Here is a 21,643-nt window from a genome sequence, read left to right on the forward strand (position 1 = left end):
CTCTCATGCACAGTTATTTATATATGCCAACTCTCACATGTACTGTGTTTTACATATGTACTTACTATGACATGTAGCATTGAGATATCCATTTACTCATCAATACACTCATGCACACAGTCAACTGCCCATGTAGCTGTTTCCACATGCACTCTTGAACTCATACACCTAGTGAATAAACTGTTCACACATCTATGCATAGAGTCACACACCTTTCAGCCACCCCCACACAAACTCAATCTCCCATAGAAATACTTGGGCAAGCAATTAATAACACATATAGCCTCTCGTATAGCTAATGATCAACACATGCAGCAGTTTACAGAACAACAGACATAATGATGCACAAATTAAGACAGTTTAGTCACTAACCCATGCATTCAGTGAGACACATTTAATCACTCACTCATACAGTCAGTCACGCACCTACTAAATCCTTCATCCAGACACTTATACATCCACTCATTCTTCAATATGTAAGATATATTTTAACTTTACAGAAACATACAGTCACTGGATGTTGTCATCAGTGATGTCATCAGTGATGTCATTTGAGATGTCATCAGTGATGTCATCAGTGATGTCACTGACCATGTCATGAATGATGTAATATGTGACATCATCAGCAGTGGATTGCAGGTGCGCGATATATAGTTAGTGCAACTAACTATATATGGAATTTCAATGGTTTTGTGTGAGTAAAATAAGGTTTTTTAAATGCTAATTCCTAACTATATATGGTCTATAACCTATGGTTTTTTCAGTGAATTTTCAAGGTTTTGTAAATGCTAATTCCTAACTATATATGGTCTATAACCTATGGTTTTTTCAGTGAATATATATATATATATATATATATATATATATATATATATATATATATATATAAACATAGTTAAACTTTACAGAAACACACAGTCGCTGGATGATGTCATCAGTGATGCAATCAGTGATGTAATTTGAGATGTCATCAGTGATGTCATCAGTGATGTCACTGACCATGTCATGAATGATGTAATATGTGACATCATCAGAATTGCATTGCGGGTGCCCGAGTTAAAGTTAGCTGAACTATCTATAATGGGGGAATTTCTATGGTTTTGTACGAGAGAAATGTTCAACTAACTATAACGTCCCTGAAACCTATGTTTTTTTCAGTGAATATATATGTAGATATAGATATAGATAGATAGATCGATAGATAGATTTAGATAAATATATATGGATATAGATATAGATAGATAGATAGATAGATAGATAGATAGATAGATAGATAGATACATTTAGATAAATAGATTTAGATAAATAGATATAGATATGTATATATATATATATATATATATATATATATCAAAAAGGGTTGCCACTTGCTCGGAGACGCACACAAAGAACAAAGAGGGACCCCATTCTTTGCAATAAGGTCCTTTATTTCCTTACTGATCCTTTGGAAAACTGCTGGCGGAAGCAAGCCTACAAGTCCCAGGATGCCTGAAGATCTGAGCACCAGAACCAGCCCACCTGGGGGCAGGTAATCACCATTTAAATGAGGGACTTGCAAAGATGACAACATCTCTGCCATTAATCACAGCGCCGGTCCGTGAACAAGAAGCAGGAGCTTCGAAATGCGTAGGACCTGTCACATTGAACTTTCGAAATGAATGCTGTTCAGTAAGGAAATAAAGGACCTTATTGCAAAGAATGGGGTCCCTCTTTGTTCTTTGTGTGCGTCTCCGAGCAAGTGGCAACCCTTTCTGATATATATATATATATATATATATATATTACCTACTGGCGGTCGCCAGTAGGTATATATAGTTAGGATTTTTTCCCTATGGGATTTTTGAAAATTCTATGTCTAATAACTTTGGCGTTTGTGGACGGAATTGGCTGAAATTTTCAGGAAAATGGAACATTGTGTTTCTGAGCAGCCCCTGGAAATTTGGGGGGGTTCGTCAAGGGGGGGCCGAGAAAAAAGGGGGGTCCCAAAACGTGTTTTTAACATTGAGTTTTCCATAGGGCGGTTGGCCTCACTTTTAGCCCGAACGGCTGAATGGATTTGCACGAAACTTGGCAAAATTGTAGGGACTGGTAGCCCGATGTGCCTTTGCTAGGTCTCAATATATGTGCTTCAGTGGATTTTGAGAAATTAATGTTCAAAAAAAGATATATATCTGTAACAGCGGACCGGGCAGCGCTCCGGTTCGCGGACTTTACGCGTACCGGAACTTCGCGTAGCGAAGCTGATTGGCTCTCCGGTGCCTGTCAACATTCTAAACAGTCCGGAGCGGCCGCCATCTTGTCTCTCGGTAGGATCGAGAGACAAGAGGAGGCCAAAACAAAGGGGGAAATGACCATAAGGGGGCATAGTATATCCTCCCTGACCCCCTAGGTTTAATGTGGAGGCTTTAAAAGGGCCCCGCGTGGGTAGCGCCCGGTTCGCGAACCGGGAAGCGTTCTGGGCAGCGTACTATAATGAAAAATGAATGATAGACTTCATAATACGCATTACGCGGCAACGCGATACGTCGCGCTTTCGCGACGCGCCGCGGATCGCTTCCGGGTCGCTGCGCTTCGCGCCTCGGTCCGCGCCCCGGAGCACTTCCGGGTGCGCTAACGCGGTACGTCATAATACGCATTACGCGACAACGCGATACGTCACGCTTCCGCGACGCGTCACGATGTTGATTTCTAACGCGGCAGTTGCGCAAACGGAACGTTTACCGGTTCGCGGACCGGGTCGCGGCATCAATTTGAGCTAACGGAAAGCTTTCCGGTTCGTGGACCGGGAGCGAAACAAAAAAAATATTAATTTTTTTTTATTAATAAACATATAAAATATATTTTTGGATTTAAAGAAGAATACATTTTACAGCTATAGATATTAGCTTTTAAAAAAACAATGAAATTCACTGAAAAAACCATAGGTTATAGACCATATATAGTTAGGAATTAGCATTTACAAAACCTTGAAAATTCACTGAAAAAAACATAGGTTATAGACCATATATAGTTAGGAATTAGCATTTAAAAAACCTTATTTTACCCACACAAAACCATTGAAATTCCATATATAGTTAGTTGTACTAACTATATATCGCGCACCCGCAATCCACTGCTGATCATGTCACATATTACATCATTCATGACATGGTCAGTGACATCACTGATGACATCTCAAATGACATCACTGATGACATCACTGATGACATCTCAAATGACATCACTGATGACATCACTGATGACATCTCATTTGACATTACTGATCACATCACTGATGACATCATTCATGTGATAATACGATGAACCTCTTCAGACTCTAATATAACCTTAGATACACTCAGTGTAAACAGACACTGACAGACTGTCACTCATCCATGGAGTTACTTACACACCTAGTCAGTCACACCTCCATTTCCTCAACTATACAGTTATACACACCTTACTTATTCAAACATATACTAACACATATTTACTCTCTTATACAATCCCTGATACAAGTTCACAATGATCCATACAGCCACTCACTCATTCACTGGCTCTTATGCACAGTTATTTATATATGTCAACTCTCACATGTACTGTGTTTTACATATGTACTTACTTTGACATGTAGCACTGATATATCTATTCACTCACCAATACACTGATGCACACAGTCAACCGCCCATACAGCTGTTTCCACATGCACTTTTGAACTCATACATCTAGTGAATCAACTGCTCACACATCTATGCACAGTCATACACCTCCCAGCCACCCACACACACACTCAGTCTCCCATACAAATACTTGGGCAACCAATCAATAACCCATATAGTTACTCATATAGCTAATGATCAACACATGCAGCAGTTTACAGAACAACAGACATAATGATGCACAAATCAAGACAGTTTAGTCACTAACCCATGCACTCAGTGAGACACATTTAATCACTCACTCATACAGTCAGTCACGCACCTACTAAATCCTTCATCCAGACACTTATACATCCACTCATTCTTCAATTTATAAGACATATGTTAACTTTACAGAAATACACAGTCACTGGATGTTGTCATCAGTGATGTCATCAGTGATGTCATTTGAGATGTCATCAGTGATGTCATCAGTGATGTCATTTGAGATGTCATCAGTGATGTCATCAGTGATGTCACTGACCATGTCATGAATGATGTAATATGTGACATGATCAGCAGTGGATTGCGGGTGCGCGATATATAGTTAGTACAACTAACTATATATGGAATTTCAATGGTTTTGTGTGGGTAAAATAAGGTTTTTTAAATGCTAATTCCTAACTATATATGGTCTATAACCTATGGTTTTTTCAGTGAATATATATATATATATATATATATATATATATATATATATATATATATATATATATATATATATATATATATATACGTTCCATCACCCCCTCCAACGACGAGAGTGAAGAGGCCAACAATAGGAGAACAGGTGGAAACTGCATTTAATCCATTTGAGCAGGTAATGAGTTCCTGTAACGCCCGCTGTAGTGCGAATGCATTTTGGCTTTAGATTAGCCTTCCTCAGCGCCACGGGTGTAGCTGCTCCAGGTGAGTGCCATTTTTACTGATGCAAATATCACGCCCCACCTTATAGTCCAGCCTTTTCCCGCCCCTTCTGGCTCCAATGCCTATCGCAATTGTCCGTTTCGTGGTCGCATTGTTAGCCGCGACTACCAAACCCAGAATGCAGTTTATTTGATCAACCCTTTCTGATATATATATATATATATATATATATATATATATATATATATATATATATATATATATATATATATATATTATAGTTGCTTAGTTATAGGTGCATTCAGCCAGCCCTCTTTATCCCCTGGTCTGTTGTGTCATTCACTTTTTACTTCAACCAACTCCAGTTTACAGGATGGGGCAATGAGTCAGCCCACTTCATGTATTGGCTAACTTCACTGGAATGTTTGTCCTTACAATGTAATGGTTACATCACTGTAATTTACTTTGCAATAATCATATCTTCACAGGAGTCCAATGTGACCTAAAGCAAATCTTTTGTCTCCAGCCGCGTTCCGTGCAGGTAACAGCGGTGGGGCAGTGGGGCCGGGTGGGGGCATTTCGATGGTCAATGCCCAGGAAAAATTAATTATTTATTTCATTCTCCCTCGTCATCGTCCCTCGAAATCCCCGCACTGACCGCTGCTTTTTGTCCCCTCTGTTTATAGTAGTAGAGGCTAAAGACCTTTTCAATTTCTGCTATATCTCCCTATGTTAATGTTCTTTAAATTTATTAATGCTATGCATCCATTTGCATAAAACTGACAAATATATGTTCTCACATTCTTTCCATAAAATGATAAATACTCCAAGTAACCTGAAGAATTCCAATAACAAATGGTGACAAAATGTCTGTCACTTTACCAGAGGAAGCATATGCACTGTAAAACAAAGGAAACCAGCCAAACATTCCACATGTGATGCCTGGGTTTAGTAGCCTAACGGGCCCAAACAGAAAGTAAAGTTTGATGGGAAGAGTCTATCATCATTATTCTCTGTCTTCTGGGAAGCCAATGCACCAGCGAATGCACAGTGGGCAGGGACATCCTCTTCAGGCATGTAGGGATCTTAAAATATGCCAGACAGTCCTATGTCAGGGGAGCAATACCTATGGCCTCTGCTGGCCTGGTGGACTACACAATCTGGTATAAATTACCTTCTTAGTTTGCTGATTCAATTACTAATTTCTAGGCCTGTTATAGTATGGTTTTCTATTAGCATGCGCAGAAAATAGTTTGAAGACAGCTAGAGCAGTACTTGTGATATAAGATAGCTCTAGTGTCTTAAAAATAAACAAATAAGTAAGACAAAGGGGTGTACAGCAGGAGACAATATGCAAACTGCAATATGGAACATTATCTGGTTACATCTGACATCACAGTCCTAAATAAGAGGAAAAACATGCTGGATAAGGACATGCTCCATTTTCCCGGTCTGATTATTGTGATTTGTTTTCTTCATTCTTAGTATAAAATGTATTTATGAAGCCACCCCTTGAGCTTGGAGTGTGTAGTTATTAGCTCTTTACCTAATATGACTACTTACTTGTACCACATTTAGATTTATTAAAAAACATTTGAATTCATTTTTAAGAAATGTACAAAATTATTGGGTATGAAACCTTTACATTTCTTACCACTTCTTTCTTAATCCAACACCACCCCAGCAAGGATGGGAAGATAAGTGAGTACAGAGTTCTACATATGTACGATATTGTGTTTCATTCAGTAGCATCACTCTCTTAGCACCTTGTCACTAGAACCTAAGGGTTGTGGGATGACAACCAGAACCCGATGTATGAAAATGGGCACGCAAACCAATCTGTTTCTTGTTCACGAGCATTTTTAAGACCCACCTTGACTTTGAGATACAACTGTTGTACTAAGCTGTAGCATCAAACATGCCAATTAGCAGAGAGTCACATAAACTCCCGCCTCGTCAGTATTTATGACTTGGCTCTCTTTGTGACTTCTTGAAGACATAGGGGCAGCAGAACTCCATCTCTGCCTTAGCAGTTACATTCATGCATGCTTGAAGAATAAAAGGATGGTAGGAAGTGCATTACACTAGGGAAGCATGCAGTGATCTTCTATACCACGTTCTGCTCTCCTGGTGCTTGCAGTCACCAGGGACAGCTTCCACTTCACAAATAGGTTTCCATGTTTTTTGGGTCTTGGTAACTGATTAGTGGTTTCTGACTGCAACTGCGGTCGCAGCCCATTGATAAGTTGCATAGGCAAGGGCAGACGCCTGTCACATTTATTTTTTTTATTTTTTTTATTTTATTTAATGCATTTTTTTAAAGCGCGGACTGAACCCGAAGGTGTCACAGCACTGTACAATTGAATCAGTTACGTTACATGAGAGAAATAGTACAAAATAGAACGTCACAAAAATCAACAGGAGAGGTAGAGTAAAACCATATAGGCAATCACACAATATCAGACACAGCAATCAAGGGTGAGGAATGAATAAGAAGATGTAACAAATTTACAATGATGAACTAACTTCCTGGAAGGAACTGAGAATGAGGGTATTAGTTCTGAGAGTGTCTTTAAAAGAGAAGAGATTTGAGGTCAGCTTTGAAAATCTGGATGGAGGTGGTGGCACGGAGCAATGGCAGAAGCGAGTTCCAGATACTCACCGCATTACCTGAGAACGATTGAGCGATCAATCTTTCCTTTTTGAAGGAGGGAGGCTCAAGCAGAAACGTTTCCGCATTCCGAGAGGGTCTCGAACCTCTTGACATTTTCAGTTTATTCGCCAGGTAACAAGGGGAGAAGTGTGCAAGACTTTATGGGTGATGCAGGCAGTTTTATAAATGGATCTTGCCTTGATGGGAAGCCATCAAAGAGAAGACAGGATAGGAGTGAGGTGGTCACTTCGTTTGGATCCTGAAATAAAGCGAGCTGCTGAGTGGAGGACGGATTTGAGGGGGGAGAGGTAAGATTTGGGTAAGCCAGTCAGAAGATAATTGCAGTGATCCAGTTTGGAGAGAACTAGTGATTGGACCAGTGTTTTTATGTCTTTCTCCGGGAAGAACCAACGGATCCCCCACAGAAGGCACAGCTGGTAACGTGCGTTCTTAGCAATGGAGTTTATGTGGGAGATTAGGTTCAGTTTTTTGTCAAGTATGACACCTAGGGATTTAGCGCTGTCGACAATGATGGGTTTATTGTTCAGTAAATTCAGCTGATCCATCCAGGATTGAACCGGAGGAGGGGAGATAGAGGTAGATAGGAGGAATAATTCAGTTTTGGTGGGATTGAGAATGAGTTGGTGAACTAACATCCAGTTGTGAACAGAGTTAAGAGTAGAGTTGAGTAGTGAAAGATTGTGTGCAGAAGACACCTTGAGGTAGATTTAGGTGTCATCCGCATTGAGATGGTAGTGGATCCCAGATTTTCTTAGGAGGTTCCCCAATGGTTCCAGATAGAGATTAAACAAAGTGGGTGCAAGGATAGAACCCTTTCCTGTACGACCTGGCGTCGGTGGCAAAAACAACATTTTGAGTCAAAAAGACTTTCCCAACTCGTAATGTACCTTTAGTATATTGCAACATATTATCAACTTATCTTTTTGCAACTTGCAGACCTTGCAAAACCAAAACTATTTTAATATCAGGTCACTAGTTTCCTATAAATCTGTATTCCTGCTAATAAAATGTGCTAAATTAGAAAGATAAATGTAGTAATCACACTTCCAGAATGATGATTCAAAGTTGTTTATTCTGAATAGATGAATATCTTCAGCACAGCAGTCCTGCTCACAGCGCTGCCAAACAGTAATGACTCTCACATAGAATATCTGGAACAGGGCACTCTACATTCTGCCTGGACATTCCAGCTCACATGCTAGTCAGTGTATAATGTAACTATGTATATTTAATTTCACTAACACTACAATGTTTTCTTCTAAAGACAAAGTGTGCCTGTTTTTGCTACTGAAAATTATCAAGTAGGAGGGACGCCCCCCCAGGTCCTTTTCAGACATTTTATTAGGAAAAATTACGCATCTCACATACTCGCCCAGCTCTTGCTTTTTTTTATCTGACAGGGATTAATAAGGACACCGCCACAATACTGGAAGTTAAAGAAAGGGAAACAACAGCAAGGTGTCATGATAAGTCAAGAAGGGAATAAGGAATACTCAGTGCATGGGGCAAGAGGCAAAGGCAAAGAGTGATGCCTAGAAATTTGAGTATGCAAGTGCATAGATCAGGCTTGTTGGTACCCACGCAGAAGTTGCAAGAAGCCACACCGGAAGGGTGTTGTATCCCACAGGTGTCTCCTCTGCGCATTACATGCGAGGGAACAGTGGCATGTATGGCTTTGGCAAAAACAGAACAATCCAGCAGCAGCACAAATACCTCCCACTGTTTGCAGCATTACAATATCTGACACTTATCCCTCTGTGGCAACATGATGACATTCCAAATCATCCGTGTAGCAAACATGACAGAAATGTTTATATCTTGGAAATAATTATATTTTATTTATTGTAATCAGCATAAGCCACACAATAATTATTAACTAGACATGTTTGCCCTGCCACCCTATGTAACAAACTTGAAATATGAGTTATCATCTAATAAAATCTTGCAATTAACAGTACAAGATTAAAATCCTATACCTTAATATATTTCTTTAAAATACACATATAATTAAGAAATTGCAGTACTATTGTCTTTAATGTCCCATATGACTATATTTGTTTCCCTCCCTAGTAGAGATCATGCAGGCCAAATACAAGTAGGGACAAAATAGCAGATTGCAGGTTGACCTGTCCTAAAACAAAATACTACAATGTCCACATGTGATTGAACACAATACACCTTAAATAGTGGCAAATGCCAACATGGATATTCTTTCGAAGTCAATGGGCAAAAAGTGCATGTTTATTTAATTTAGTGATCACTTATTTCATTCATTCCAGAAAGGAACTCGCAGCTGTTGACAAGATTTTAATAACCTGCTGTCACAATGTGCACACTTTTCAGGGAGTATAACTATACAATTTCCTGGTGGCTTATTTCTCATTCACAGGAAGAACATAACTTGCTACCTTCTGTGATACAGATGAAATATTTTACCTTCTTATGAATTTAGGGGTCCCATACATAGAGAATAACATGTAGTGTATTGGTTGTCCTAAAAAGTATTTACTCTAAGAAATCTAGATGCTGCTCTCTGATTCTCCTCTTGCTGACTAATGATTTTTTTCTAATTCTCTTGCAGACTTCTGAAGCTGGAGAGTGGTTCCTTCCATAAAAGAGAAGATATCAGGCGCCAAACTGTACAGAGAGCTGAGGGAGTCTAAAATGGGCATGTTGCCTTTTTATTACTAACCTGAGATATCCCCAACATCCTGTACAGGCCATTTCTCTCTGTCATTGTTGGATTCCTACTAAAGGCTGCTATTGCTCAGGCATTTCTGAAAAATTGTGCTGTCGATAATTATAGCACGACTCATGGAAACAGAAATCATGAAACAAATACATATGTTCCAACTGGGAAGAATTTTCACCAATATTAATGATGTTACAGACTGACCGGATTCCAGAGAAGAGCTGCTTCTAGCTACTGGTGTGCATTAGAAAGCCTACACAGGCCTGGGAATCGCTGTGTTCAGGCCTAAGAAAGAGGTTGCCAAGCTGTCACTGATACAGGCTTTAGACGGTTGAAATGAAATAGTCCCTTTCAAGAATCTGCTCTTCAGTCAAGGCAGAGTAGGAAATATTTATTTCAGATGGCACCGGTAATTAGAACAGACAGTGGACCACAGTTTTGTGGAACAGGTTTTGAAATGTTTGAATAATTTAAAATTCAACATATATTTTAGAATAGTCGTATGAACAGACTTAGCCATATCTAGTTTACTTTTCAAAGGCTTACAGAGGTTATTTGATGGAATCTCAGCCAGCACTTCACTGTCTAAAGGAGAAGGAACCCCTGGGCATTAGTTCTCAACAAACAATCATAAAGCAAGAGAATTATTTAGAAACCACAGAAACATCTTGGGAGGAAAGTGAAAAACTAAAAAGGTCACATTTTAGCGAATGTCAGAAAACATTTTAAAAAAGCTAACAGAGATTGTCTGCAATGATCTGAGTGATGGTGAAAGGGATAACAATGCGTTTTAGATTAACTGTTTGGATATTTATTGATATACTAATGTCTATCATTGGAACAAATCTAGATGTTTCGTTAGTGAATCATCCCTGTGCAATGAATACAGAGAAAGCAAACCATACAGCCGTGTGTTGGAAGGGCATTATCGTGATGCTAGCCAATGACCTGGTGTTCTACTTCATATTTAAACATCATTGGCAATGGAGCCCATGCTCCTGTTGGTCAATAAACTTTCCTAATACGTCCACATTGGATTAGAATTGTCAGACTTGAATAGAGCCTTTCACAGTTAAGTCACAGTTTGTTAATGGGAGGCCAGTCAAAACTGTCTACTTAGCACCAAGAGATACAGCATGTCTCGGGGTGCACAAAAGGGACTAGGCCTTTTACTTTTTCCGGATGCACAAACATCAAGGTCTCACCTGATGAGAGCAAGAGGCTCGCAACTTGCATCCTGAGATTTACGGGTGTACAGGGACATAAGGGTTTGGATTCCTGACCCTAAAAACTCCAATTGATCCAAGCATGTCTCTGAGAAAGATACAAAGTTGTAAGTCCTTCTCTAGTAAAATAAAATGATATAGGATCAAAGCTTGACCTTGGAAATCCACATGAATTCAGTTTCTTCTCCTGTGAAATATTGTGAGCCAAGCCTGCCTCTTGACTCTCACAAAAATTCTGTTTTCTCCAATCATATGAACATCCAGGTTTTGCTCTAGCAAACCAAGTAAATATAGGCCTGTGCCCAGGGAGTAAAGAAGTCACACGCATGTTTCTGAGAAGCCAACTTGAAACAAGTTGTTCTTCGACAAATGTAACCTCTCCTCTCTTTAGATAAAACATTGGATACGCCAGTGTCTTGTGTAGCAAAACACTCTAGCCTTGTCTCTGATGACACAAGAACAAACCCATGGCCTTTTCCTGAAAATAGAGACATTCCGGAGTGATGAGAGGCATCTGAACTAATCTTATGTCACAGAAAATCAAGTCTGTTGTTGGTGAACGAAAAGGGTCGGCGCATGTGCTGTGGATGATGCGGTAGGAGCATCACAAAGAAGCAAGATACCGGAGGAGATGAAGAGCCTGAATTGTCTTTGTAGACAGACAGAGAACTTGAATCATGGATAGACGACTGAACATGATGTCTTTTGGTTCAAAAGGTACTTTGGATGTGTCTCCTGAACTGTTGTGCCGGCCCATCTCAGGGTCTCAAAAGGGGTACAGATTATTTTGGGACTACAAGATGATCCAGACCTAGCTGGGTGGACAATGCAAACTGGCCTGTCACGTTGAACATTAAGAACATTCAAGCCTTCGAACTGCAACATAGGTCCCATAGCTTTTAGCTGATAACAGATTGAGGAGCACAAAGCACAGACCTGTTTAGAATTCAAGGAAATCCATGCCTATCTCTAAATGCAGATGAACATTTTGTTATCTTCGAGGACACAAAAAAATATTGTTTCACTTTCTGGAGACAATGGAATGTGTAGGTCTATCCCGAGGAATATATGGTGGCCTTGACCTTTCTCTGTGTATGTACAATTGGATAAAGGCTAGTGTCTGCAGACACACCACAGACTGAGCTTGACCACTTGGATGCAACGCCAGCCCTGATTTTATTTTGGGTTATCATGCTGGTACACAAATCATGTGTTGTAGTTACAATGTGGTAGAAACAGGAGGCCTTAGAGACTCATAACCAATAATAGTTATTACTACAGGTGTGACTTTGGTATTCCGTATGTCTTTAGCCTACTATTATTTGAGTGAATTAAAATATTTTTTAATATTTCGGGCTTTTTAGTAAAGGACTCCACTGGCTTTTCTCACTTAAATGGTAAAGAAATCCAAGAACTGTTAATGTAGATCAAAATGTTGACCATGTAAATCAAGTGCTGCTACATTTTTTTAAAATAATTACTAATAATTTAATGTACAAGTATGAATAAAGTGTGTTGCACAGTCTATGTGTCCTCTGGGTTTCTGTTTCACTTTATGGACCCTGAACGGTCTGAACATGTCATTTATTTTAGAAGAAATGAGGATAATTGATGGTGTCTAAAGTCATCGGGCTTATTACATTTTGCCTGTGAATACTAGTCATTCAGTTATTGACTTAACAAATGATGGGACTGCTGCTAAAATCACAAAGGTTGATAAAAGTGTTATTTTTGTTGCCAGTGGAAGTCATTCTTTGTGTATTGGGTAAAAAAGAAAAGGGGGAATTAAGTGCTGTAGATGTAGCTAAAAACCCTTCCTGTCAGGCCACATGCAGGGGTTAGTGAATTTGAATATATCAATTATGAAAAGGTCCATTTGGAAACCCTTCATTATAGAGCTCAGTTTTCATTGGGTTCAATTAGGTGTCAGAGCAGGGCTGGACATCCATCACCTCGCAGGGAACTTTCTCATAGAAACAGGTCATCATTCCACTGAGGTAGCAGTGCATCTTCCGGTCACTTGTCTTTACCAGTTTCCCCTGGTGAGATCATGGACTGATGAAAGTGAAGGTTTTCACTGAGCCGCTGCATTTTTTACATGGCACTAAGCATACACTCCTACTTTACCACGTCTCAGTCAAACATATTCTCTTCAGTATAATACATTAATTAACTTGTGCTAGGATGTGTCCACTGAAATCCTGTATTTACAGGTTTGCTACTTAGTGGCCTTTGACAAAATATCCTCTATCACCACCCAGATGTTCACACAATTGTGATGTCACTCTGTATGGGTAACACGCTTTTACCGCTGTCTTTATCCTTACAGCTGCATCACACTAATATTATATTACAGTTGATGATTTGTGAATAGTGCCTACAACACAAAACACAGAGAAACAATGCAATGGTCAATATATGCAGTGTTTACCCCTCAGCAATTTTTAACTAAACCTTATCTAAAGGTTTTGTTTTCATTTAATTTCATTGTATGTGAATTGAATATATGTATATGTAGGCTGTATTTGCATAGGGCACAACTAGTTAAAAATCAGCAGGGCGGTTAAAGGGTAAATTAGCATCAAAGAGCACTGCCTATAATAACGACTAATACCTTAATTGGGAAAAAGTCCTAGGGGCCCAAAGCATTAATAATCATGCTTGACCCATTTACTTATTTGTATGAGCTGTCTTATTACTCTCGTGATGGGCTTTGTAGCCACCTATTTGTACTGTATGATCTAGTGATTTATTGTTTGACTATGTTCCCTCATGTACCCCTCTATGTAAAGTGCTCTGATATCTGTGAAGATCTTGTTCGCGCTATATAAAACTTTGAAAATAAAATAAAAAAATGAGTAGGTACATGTGTATGTAAAAATGTTGTGGTCCAAAAGGGACAACGTTCAGTAGTAGGTTATCTACCCCTCATCAACTTGAAGGGAGATTTCCCAGTTACAGAATGTGGTACAAAGCTTTATTTCGACATGAAATATCTTAAAAGCATACATCCAATTAATAACACAATTCATAATAAATATGGTTAAAAAAAGAATTACATTAAGGATCATTATTCCAATAAAAGAGTAAAAATGTATTAAACTATGACAGCTTTGATAGAGAATTAAAAATTTATAATCATACATAATCATCATAAAGCTTTCAATCTTATACACCAGGCCCAACTTAAAAATGTTGGCACCCCGCAGGCTATGGTTGTATTAGCATCTGCTCGGAGGATTCTGAGGGCGGTAGAATGATTCCTAGTCTTGAGCTGGCGGCGCACAGGTTTTAACCATTTCAATCTAGGTTTAATGTAAGCCGGGCATACAAAAAAGAGATGTGGAATATCTTCAACTAGACCTACACAGTGTGGGCAATCAGCAGGTGTTTTATGCGGAGGGCTCCATTTACTCTTATGTTCACGAACAGGTAGAGTACCCAATCTGAACTGGATAAAAAGGGCCCTATCTCTCAGTTTCTGAATAAAATCTAGGTAGAGCTCGAGGCGAGGGACCATCTTGTGTCTGTCGGAACTCCTCGGTCAGTCTACCTAGATTTGGATTTCTATGCTCCTCACTATCGATCCATGACCAGAAAGCTCTCTTGACTTCCCCTTTAGACAGCATAATCCCTGAGTCCCATGCAGTTTTGAGACCAGTGGCCAGAAGGAGCCTATTTACATTTGCTAGCCAACCAATCTTGTGGGTTCCCTGGAGATTCATTACTTCTCTAAGGCCGTCAGCATATCTTGATAACTCAGGGGTATGCCATAATCGGGTCCAATAAAGAAGGGGACGCAAAGTGATTAAATCCCTGATTGAACGACGACCCAAATCGCGCAAAAGTGGCTTAGTGGCGGTCCCCCTGGGGAGCGAGACAAGTTCTCTAAAGAACTTGTTTTCTGCTGTGACAAGGGTGTCTATGTTACCGAAGCCCCAAAGTTCAGGTCCATATGATGCACAGCCCACAGCCTTTGCAGCATAGATTTCTAATGCTGGGGCAATGGGCCTGGATGTTAAGGCACAGTGTTCTCTCCCTATCACGCCCACAGCCGCTTATGGTTTAGGGCTATTTTTTCAATATGCGGCTGCCATTTCAGGTTATCTGATATTCTGATCAGAAACTTCAATAATCAAAAACTTTCACTCGCTCTAGAGGTACGCCATCAAGTACGATGGAGGATTTTGACGACCTACTAGGGTTGAAGTAAAGGAGCTTCATTTTCGAAGTATTGAATACTAAGCTCCTTCCCTTACAAAAGAGACAGAACCTATCTAATAACTTCTGTCGGCCCGCTGGGGTTTTCGATACCAAAAGGGTATCGTCCGCAAAAAGTAGTGCGGGGACTTTGACACCTGCTAAGAAAGGAGCGTCGGCATTAATTTCTGATAAAAAAGAAACAACCCCGCTCACAAACAGCGTGAACAGGGTTGGTGCCAATACGGATCCCTGCCGGATACCTCTGTTCACAGGAATTTTTTCGTTTTTTTGTTCCTGGGTGCCCCATCTAATACGGGCAAAATTTCCATCATGCATGCGGACCAGGAGGTTCAAGATGGGCGGTGGAAACCCCATCTCCTGTAAGACCGACCATAAGCGGTCTCGGGGGACCAGGTCTAAGGCGGTCTTCAAGTCAATAAATGCTACATAAAGACCGTCTTTGCCAATGGTTACCACCTTCCAGTATAAAAGTACCAGCCTGAAGGCCTGGTCAATTGTGCTCGTGCATGCCCTAAACCCTGCCTGGAATTGCGAGATGATGTTATTCTCCTCAGCCCACGAAAGGATCCTCTCCAGGAGACCCTGCCAACCACCTTCTGTCCAGCGTCAATAAGACTTATTGGACGGTAATTGGCAGGGTCCCCCCTGGAGCCCTTTTTGTAAATAGGAATCACTTCCGCTCCCTTCCAGGAGTCTGGAACCGGAGATCCTTCAAGCAAGGCATAAATCAGAAATAAAATATAGGTGGCCCATTGCTCGGCGTTCACTTTAAATAAGTCACCCGGTATGCCATCTTGTCCCGGGGCCTTAGCTGTAACAATTTTGTTTATGGCCGCCACCACCTAATTTTTCCATATGCGGTCGAAGGAGCCCAAAGGGGTCGGGGTGGATACCAAAGGGCAACTTGAGGACCCACTCCTCTCCGAGATCTCCTCTCCTGCATAGAGTCTCCGGAAGTGATCGAACCACTCCCCATCAGTAATGTGATTAGGGATTTGGTCACGGCCACCATCATTAGATCTTCTAACCAGGGCCCAGAAGAGCCGTTCTTGGACTGGCTCGCTGTCTTTAGACTAGTCCAATATAATTCTTCCCATGCCTTTTTCGCCTCTACAATGGCTCGTCTGTACTGTAGTCTCGCCAGACACACCTCTACAGTATTGTGGGTTTTAACAGCTAATATTAATGCTAACTTTTTCTTCCTACAATCCTTATTAAACCACTTCTCCAGAGGCTTGCTGCTCGTGGGGCGCTTTTTATGAGACGGAGCTTCTAGAAAGAGCAAACTCATCGGTCAATTGTTTCAACATAGATTGTCTCCACCACTGGGGACCCAACCTCATTCACACAGGCTACCGAAAAGCATGGTGGTCTGATCTCTTAGGATTTCCGCTAGAGCTATATTTTTTTGTTCATTCAAAATAAATTTTGGCTACTTAAGAAACCTTTTACAGTTAGATGGTATAATTGCCTTTGTTAGCATCTCAGGGCTAACGGTTGGGCAAGACACCCTATCTTGCCATAGTTCCAACATGGAAAGGGATAAAGGGCTGTGGTCACTATCAATAGATGTTATAACAATCATGTCACACAGATATTTCCAAAGCCTCTTATCAAGCATTATGTAAGCAATTCTGCTCGGACATGACACCCTGTTATATGTGTTTGCCCCCAAAGCATCAGAGGGCGTGCGCCCATTAGCAGCTCTTAGGCCAAATTCCAGCATAAGTGCATTCAATTGAATGACCACCAGCGACCATTTCTTCACTGGCAAAATCGACAATGTGGGTATACCCCATCTAGCATCTTCATCATGGGTTCCCAAAATGTCATCAGATGCCAGGGGTTCAAACGTAAAGTTCAGGTCGCCAGCAATCAGAATAAAAGAGTCAGGGAGGCAGGAAAGAAGCACTTCAGACAAGATGGAAATAATTGAGGATTTTGCCCCTCCTTGAGTACCTCTCACGTAGATGTTTAAACGTTCTAAGGTAATGCCGCCCTTTATGCCCTTAATTGTTAGTCTCATCAGGTCCGGTGTTGGGCATAGGTGATGGACAATTTTGTAGTTGAGCGCGGCCCTAGCCCAGACCATGAGACCTCCAGATGGGCATCCACGTCCAGAGCAGGTAGCTGGTATGTGGAAACACGAGTAACCGGGCTTAAACAGTGGCTCAAGATGTTTCCTGGAATACACATAAATCATAGTCATCAATAAAAGTATTCCAGTCCGAAAGAGATAGTTTGCTGCGTAAACCCGCTATATTCCATGAGACGATTTTGAAGTTCCCAATAGAACCGCTGCAACATGTCAGGCCTTCTTGAGGTAAATCAGGGCTCCGTCCATTCTCTTTACTGTTCCCCAGAGTTACTGAAACAATAGTTGGCAGTTCGCAACCAGGAGACAGGGGTGATTTAGGTGTGCTGGCAGTGCCACTACTGGGTAAGACAGAGGTGTTTATAAATACCCCTTCGTAAGCCTGTCAATCAACGGCCTCAGGACCACTAAACCGATTTTGGATAAAAGTTTGACTCGGGGCTAACAGGGACTCGTTCCTACCCCCTCCCGTTTCGCTGTACTAGTGTCCACCCAGCATCTACAGGGGAGAAATAATTAGAGGGATAAAAATAGCACAATGGCAGCGACAAGATAGAAGCTCCTGGACTGTAATATTTCCAATTGCAGATATACTCCACTGTCCTAGGATCTTTGAAATTAACAAGGACACAATCCCCCCTGATATCCTTAGCCTTGTGGCCCACCCAGGACACCCTTCGTACCATAAGAATTTTACTCGAAATGTGCGATGGTAATGGTCTGTGTTTATTCAACCACTCAGCAACTTTATTCCTCAGGGCCATAAATGACTCTTGGCCGGGTTTGTTCAGGGCCGGGACCCCTGCTAATACCACCAAATAAGGGCTTGCCTCTGGGGGCAGGTCGATATTAATTACCCCCCGGGTACCTCCCCAGGAACCTGGGCTACAGGGTCACCAACTCCCTCTTTCAGCTGAGCTGGTTTGCACTGGGTAGAATTGTTAGCTACTAGTGCCACAGATGGATCAGTTGGGGTAGCAGCTGGAGGCTGTAAAGTAGTGGTCAGGGCTGCTGAGATTACCCGACCAGTAACGACGTTTCCTCCCTGGGAGTTATTTGATGAAACATTGACCCTCGGTATAGTTACTATCTTTAAGGAGTAAACAATTCCCAATGACGAGAGTTCGATCTTTCTTAATTGGTGTTCGATCTTAGTTAATCTGTCTTCCACTGGACGAAGATAGAGTTTCAGAAGCTCACCCATTTTAACTAATAAGGGATCCTCCATCTACGCCTTTCGCCCTGGGCTCCCTGAGCTCTTACCTCCAGCCTTAGTTTGAGATACCACTGTCTTGGGTATTAGATCTTCCCTAGGCCCAGCTGGATTTACAGGAGTAATCACAGCAGCCTGTTTCCCTACGACTGCGGTTGCTCACAATTTTTTAGATAGCTTACCTCTCTTCCCAGCAGTATCATTGGCCTGCCCTTGCTTATATTTTGGAATCTCCCCTTGGTGTCTCTCTCGTAATTGCCTGGTACTGTACTCTTTGATGGGACTAGCCGCTATAGGTAGCTTAAGGGGTGTCAATAATAGCGATTCAGAGACTGTGGACTGGTCCCCTATTGATAGGTTGTCTAGATCAGGAGCTACCAAGGCCAAATTTGGTAATTTGGGTATGACGGATGGGCCAATGTCGCTGATAGGTCCATGATGTTCTGGTGTCCGAGCATTGGCAATATACCCCATTGATGACCTTCTGGCAATTGCTAAATCCTGTGAGACCCGCCTCTACATTATAGTAATCCCCTGGTCTATAACTGAATTAACCCTGACGATAAAATTGTCCATGGTTCCAGTTAGATTTGCATTGGCCGCCTTACTCCTACTCTCCCTTGCTGCCATATTATACCAGGTAGGAGATATACTCAACTGGAGTACTCACAGAGAGGGTCCCCGAGTGTAGAGGTGAAAGGGGGGTGGCCCGTCCCGTCCCTGACCGGCCTTGAACGGGCTTAAACGGGCCCGCCCTTGGCCCGTGCTTCGCCCGGTGCCACCCGCGTGCCTCCCGCGACACGGAGGGAGCGCCGGTCTTTTTGCGCCTTCCGGGCGCGGAAGTGGGCGGAGGAGGGCGGAGTGGAGGAGCACAGGATTCTGGGGGCTGTAGTCCCCCCGCTCGGCAGCCGCGTGGTGTTCCTGTCGCGGCGGCGGGGGGAACCAGCAACCAACGGTGAGTTAAGGCGCTAAAGGCAAAAGCGCTCCCAATCCAAATAAAGACTGATGCCCAAGGTGTGGTGAAAGCAAAGTCTCTACAGAATGTGGTGTGGTGTGGAGAGACCACACCAGCTCTTGAATAGACTTAGCAACACATGAATTGTTTTTTTTTTTTTTTTTTGTTTTTTTTTAAAACCTTTATTGAATAACAAAAGCATACAGACACGGGCCTACAACCTTCCTGGCCGGCCTCAAAATCAATTTGTAGCACAAATGTAACAATAGAACGGCTCAGCAGTCTCTAGAGAAAAAGCAGCCAGTGGTCAAAATGACACATATGAAAAGGTGACCGTCGAGCACAGGAGAAATCAGGTTAATTTTAAAGGTTATAAGTGAAAAGGATCAGTCACCATGCAATCCGCAGCAAGCAAAGAGGGGGCAATGAACCCAACAGATTATCAACAATGCCAAAAGTCACAATCGGAGGATCAGCTGAAAAATACGCTTATCAGGATAAAAACGCATGCAAATCAAATAGAGGTCAGAAGGCCATGTAATAACATCCAGAGGCCAAATTATCGTGCAACACAGGATAGTGACACTGTAAACCCCAGCGATGTCGGCAACAATAAATCAGGTTAGACGATCAGAATTGTCAGCAGTGTTACAGGATGTGGGAGGAGTCCAGTTCAAATAAAGTTGAAGGATCAGACTAATGCAACATTACGACATCATTCACTATGCTATTCACATGTAAGGACAACAGCCTTCAATTAAGCGCATCAAGGGGAACACAACAAGAGGATATAAGTCCGAGAGCAGTCCATCGAGGCACAGTAACCCACCCACTAAGCGATCAATATAAACAGGATCTTGCAACAGAAAAGGACACAAATAATAATCCACTCGAGGAACCTAAACCCCCGACTCCAACTATGAGAGAGAGAGGGAAGAATTATCAAGAAAGAAGAAGGAAAGAAAGAAGAAAGAAGAAGCGGGCCATAGAGACAAAGAGAAACAAAAAAACACACCCCACCCCCACCCCCCACCCTGCATGCAGCGGAAGGCCACGGCCCCCCCCCCATAGGCATGCCTGTCGCCCCAAAGAACCCGAAAAAGGGAAAACAGGAGGAGGGCCCTAGCTCCGGCCCCAGATACGCCCCCACCTACCCATCCTGACGAACAAAGAGCCCACCATAATGGAGGGCAAACAACAATGTAGAATCATCCCGGTCACTACAAGTCGCACCCACAAGCTATGTCACAATCCGGCATCCAGAGCATCCAGTAAGTGTGTAAAAAGTCCAGGTTCAGCCTTGTCCGGTCCGGGTCGAGGTAGTAAGGCGCCGCACGTTGTAGGGAGGCAGGTGCGATGAGTCCACAGTCACTTTTGGAGCCACTGTAGCAGCAAGGAGACGGAAAAAAGTCAATGTGATTGTGCAACTCCATAACACACTAGCCGTCGCAAAAACGAAGTAATGACGGTCAGGAGCAATAACAGCCGATTGGAGGGTGAGAACATCCGCAAACACAGAAGCTCGGCTGCAGGACCCACCAAATCCACAATCTGACTGCACCCAGTTCAGGGGGTCCTCAGTGCCAGCAAACCAGGAGATGTCGGGCTCCGGATCAGCAGTTTGGCCGTCCGCCATTGGACACATCGCCGCCATCTGTAAGTCATCACCGAGCAGCAAGCGACTCCTCAATTCGGAGTGCAAATCTGCGAGGGCCAGTAGGACATCTCGCGTTGTGGGTTCCATCGCCCCCGCACCGGTCAGAGTGGTGCGCCGCTCATGCAAGGGACCCCAGAGCAGGAAAAGAAGCAAGCCCCACCGGCAGCCAGGAAATCAATCGCCGTCCACTACGCACTAGCAGATCTCTACAGGCACACACGGGAACAGAAAACACCCACCGCGTTGCAAATCACTCGCCGGGCATAACCGAGTGTTCACTCAGAGCAACACTGTAGGGAGATCCATCGGTCGCCGGCAGTCCATGGGGTGGGGCGAAGCCGGTTCGTATGTCGGTAGGTGCAG

This window comes from Lissotriton helveticus, chromosome 3_1 (assembly GCF_964261635.1).
Source record: "Lissotriton helveticus chromosome 3_1, aLisHel1.1, whole genome shotgun sequence".
Lineage (NCBI taxonomy): Eukaryota > Metazoa > Chordata > Amphibia > Caudata > Salamandridae > Lissotriton > Lissotriton helveticus.